We start from the raw sequence: 5,119 nt of genomic DNA on the forward strand, positions 1-5,119 counted from the left end.
GTCTGTGGTATTCCGAGTAGGATCCTGGGAATCCGGAAAGTCTAACCTTGTCTGTGGTATTCCAAGTAGGATTCCGGTATTAAATGACTGTGACGAGCTTCAAACTCGTGATTGCTGGGCGTGATGACAAACGCAAAAGGATCAATGGATCCTATTCCAACATGATCGAGAACCAACAGCTGATTAGCCGTGCTGTGACAGAGCATTTAGACCATTTTCACTGAGAGGATGGGATGTAGCCATCAACAAGGGTGATGCCTCCAGACGATTAGCCGTGCAGTGACAGCGCATAGGACCATTTTCCCGAGAGGATGAAAAGTAGCCATTGATGATGGTGATGCCTACATACAGCTTGCCATGGAAAGGAGTAAGAAGGATTGGATGAAAGCAATAAGAAAGTAGAGATTCGAAAGGATTCTAGCTTCTCCACACGCCTATCTGAAATTCCCACTATTGATTTACATAAGTATTTCTATCCCTTTTTATTTTCTATTTATTATTAATTTTCGAAACCCATAACCATTTAATCTGCCTAACTGAGATTTACAAGGTGACCATAGCTTGCTTCATACCAACAATCTCTATGGGATCGACCCTTACTCACGTAAGGTATTACTTGGACGACCCAGTACACTTGCTGGTTAGTTGAACGGAGTTGTGTCCTCACATAGGTGCCATAATAATGATTCCATACAACAACAAAGAATACTACATTGATGTGATCACAATTTCGTCTACCAACAGATACACAAATTAAGAGGTCTTTTAAGGGTTGTAATGGGGTCAAGGTCAAGGTAGGATTGTATTTGGTCAAGTGGACTAAAATCTGAATCCTTAATTAACCTAAACTTTTCACCGAACTTAGGACAATCCATGTAATCATAATATAAAATCTAACTACCCATTAACTACATTTTTCACATATTCATGCATCCTAATTTTGAGTACAACTCATATGCATTGCTGTCATCAATTACTTTGGGACATTTTGTCCCATTTTATTATTTGCTCTTTTTCTTTTATTTTTCTTTTATTTTTCTTGTTTTTTTCTTTTCTTTTATTTTTTTTCACAATGCATATGATTAAGGTATTGAATGCATAAACATGTCCTCAACATTTTTCACATTTTCACAAAAAGTCTGACATACTCAATTCCCAAACTAAACGTTTCCAAACCAACTTTCCCCATACTTAATTCATGCGTACTCTCACTAGTCTAAGCTAACCAAGGATTCAAATTAGAGACATTATTATTTTTTGCTTACAGTTGATGATGTGCTAAAATAAAGAATAAATGGGGTAAAATAGGCTCAAATTGGTTTACAAAGGATAATAAAAGGGTAAGGCCATATGGGTATGTGAGCTATACTGAAACAAGGCCTCAATCATATAAGTATATGCATACATTCAACCATGGAAATATAGAATCAAGCAAAATATAGATCACAATTTTAGAGAGAACAACACACACCAAAATAAAATATTGGTTGATAAGATGCAACCAATCAAATAGGCTCAAAATCTCACTGGTTTGGTGTGTTCGAGCTTTAAACCATGTTCCAAAATAAAATTTCTCCAAACAAGTTTAACAAAAATTTTAATTCAAATTAGTGAAATGCTATAAAAGAAGTTTCTTGAAAAGGAAATTATTATTTCAACCAAGCAGTGGTAGAATATGCACAAAGTCTAACTATAATGCAATCAAACATGTAAATGCAACAATAAACTCACAAATTAAACATTGGTGTTGAGAAAGGAAATAACTAACCCACGGAAGTAGGTATCGACCTCCCCACACTTAAAGATTGCACCATCCTCGGTGCATGCAAAGACGTGCAGGTGGATGGGTAGCTCCAACTGATGCTTTTTCTCCAAAGATTGTGCGGTAGACTTGTTTACTGCTCCAGTTAAAAACTTTTTCTTTTCCCTCTTGGTGGTCATCCTGAAAGAAGAGAAAAGGGAAGAGAAATTAAAGAACCCACAAGCAAAGATATGAAAAGAAATGAAACATATGTGGGCTAGTGCCAAATAACAAGGTTCTCAACTACATGGTCGTGACAACATGTAAGTGAGAAAACAATAGAAGCACATGGCATGTCAACTAAATAGCAAACAAGTTAAGAAGTACCGAAAACACTGTGGGAAAGTATGCAACAGTTGAGTAAGAAAATTTTTAACACCAATGAAAAAGTAGCACATTTGGAAGAGAAAATAAAAACATGCACAAAATTACAAAGCAATGAATGAAAGTATGCAAATGCAATAAAGAAAAGAAATGAAAGAGAATAAGGAGGAGAAGAAGGTAAGAGAAAAAGAAGAAAGAAAAAGAAAGGAGAGAGGAAATGGTAAGAAATGAGAGAAGAAAGAAGAAGAATGGGAAACGAGAAGCGACACGTAAGCGTAAGGCACGCGAACGTGTGGATGGCCATGAAGCGAAAATGACGCGGACGCGTCAGGGACGCGTACGCCTGATGGATGTTGTTCTTCTAGCACATTTCCAGCACCAAACCATCACAACTTGCTGTCCAAATACCCATTTATGCCGATTTCTAGGGTCATGCGTACACGTCAGGGACGCGTACGCGTGGGCTGGTAAAATCGCAGGCGACGCACACGCGTGAGGGATGCATACGCGTGATTTTGCTTGTGTGCGAGTGATAAACCCCATTTGTAGGGTTTATCTTGTAGTGATTTTAGGGGATTTTATAACCTTTTACCCACATTTATGCAATGAAATAGCATGGTTTTGTATATTCTCCTTTAATTGTGCTTAAGAGTGAAAACATGCTTTTTAGGACCTAAAATAGCTAAATTTAATTCACCTTGATTCTATTAGATGCCTTGATATGTTTGTTAAGTGATTTCAGATTTAGGAGGCAAAGATTGGATCAAGGGAATGAAGAAAAAGCATGTAAAGTTGGAGAACTCATGAAGAAATGATGGAACCAAAAAGCTGTCAAGCCTGACCTCTTCACACTTAATTGACCATAACTTGAGCTACAGAGGTCCAAATGATGCAGTTCCAGTTGGGTTGGAAAGCTAACTTCCGGGGCTTCGAAATGATATAAGATTTTCCATAGTTGCATCGTGCATAGGGGCGCGCACGCGCACGGTACGCGGACGCGCCGATGGTGGCACATGACCCACTTAATGCAACACGTGGCCAGCGATTTTAGAAGCCTTGTGGGCCCAATCCAACTCATTTCTGATGCTATTTAAGCCAAGGATTGAAGAGGAATCAACATATTTGTCATCATTAGTCATAGTTTAGTTAGAAGTAGTTTTTAGAGAGAAAAGCTCTCACTTCTCTCTAGAATTAGGATTAGGAATTAGGGTTAGATTATGATCTCATAGTTCTAGGTTTAATTCAAGTCTCCTTCTACTTCTACCTTCACTTGATGATTGCTACACTTTGGTTCTTCTTTCTATCCCTATCCTCTTGTTGTAATTTCTCTTATTTTGTTTCTAGGTTTTGTAATTGAGATATTTTTGTTCTTTTGTCTTCTTTTAATAATGCAATTTGAGATAATTCATGTGATTGTGATGTTGTTGATTGTTGTTTTGTTAATTCTTTGTAATTGTTAGTTGTTGATTCCTTTTATTCTTACAAATAAAAATGCTTTCTTTCATTACCCTCCAAGTGTTTGATGAAATGCTTGAGAGGATGTTAGAGTAGAATTGATTAATCCTTGCAACTACCATACTTGTGGCTAGTGATAATGATGAAGACCCTTGACAACCAAACCTTGCCAAGACCATTTTGTTAATAAAGTTTTCTTACCATTTACTATTTATTTTTCTCATCTAAAACCCCAAAATAAATAAATCCATAACCAATAACAAGAACACTACCCTGCGAGTCCTTTGAGAGACGACCCGAGGTTTAAATACTTCGGTTTATAGATTTTAGGGGTTTGCACTTGTGACAAACAAATTTTTGTATGAAGGATTATTGTTGGTTTAGAGACTATACTTTACAACGAGATTTCATTAGTGAAATTCTAAACCGTCAAAAATCCATTCATCAAAATGGCGCCGTTGTCGGGGACTTGCAATGGTGTTACATTATTGGTTATTGTGAATATTGTGAATATGTTTGTCTTTTGCTTGTTTGTTAGTTTTTGTTAGGTTTAGGACTTCGTTGCTTATCTTTGTTAATTTTTGTTTTCTTTGCTATTATGAATTCTCATCCTCACTTTGGCTGTGAGTTTGGCTCAAATTATGTTGTAAGAAATGGGAACTACAATGGTAATATGCATCAAGAATTTGGGCACAATCAAAGATGGGAAGAGCCTCAAGGGATTGATCAACCTTCTTGGCAACAACCTCCAACTCCTTATGGGTATAACTCTTATCCTAATGCATATCAATCTAATGGATGTGGTAACCCTTATTGTGATTGTCAACAACCACTACCACATGCCTATGAACCACCTCCTCAACATAATTCTGAACCACCTTGCTCACAAGCCCCATATCACCAAAACCTTCCATATGACCCCAATCCTTATCCACCATATCCACCATCTTATGAGCCATATGAACCATACATGGAACCACCACCATTCCAACACAATTACTCTCAAGAACCACCTCAATGCACACCATCTCCATACCCTTACCGAGAAGAACTACCTTCCTACTATAAACCCTCTCTCCAAAATAATGAACCCTCTTATCCACCCCAAGCCCTAATAGATGACTCTCTCACATTGCTACTTCAAGGACAAGCGGATATGCAAAGGAACACCGTAGAGTTTGTGACTAACTTGACCAAGGTAGTGTCTACCTTAGCCTACAAATTTTTGAACACTCAAGGTGCTTCCGTGGCCACATGTGAAGAATCCATTGAAGATCATAGCATGAAAGAGAGATTGGAAAATCCGGTGGAAAATGAGGGAGGCTATGTTGTATTAGAGCAATTGGAGGAGCCTATGGTTATTGAAGAAAAGAAAGAAGTGGTTGAAGATTTAGGAGACGTTGAGAGTCCATGGGAATGTAGCATCATGGAAAACTCTTCGAAGAAGCTTGACATTGATGTTGAGGAGGGTGCGCAACCTCCAAAGCATATCATGGTTGAAGACTTTGAAGAGGTTGATCAAGAGATGGATTCAATTAT

The sequence above is a fragment of the Arachis duranensis genome, chromosome 1 (genome assembly GCF_000817695.3).
Source record: "Arachis duranensis cultivar V14167 chromosome 1, aradu.V14167.gnm2.J7QH, whole genome shotgun sequence".
Lineage (NCBI taxonomy): Eukaryota > Viridiplantae > Streptophyta > Magnoliopsida > Fabales > Fabaceae > Arachis > Arachis duranensis.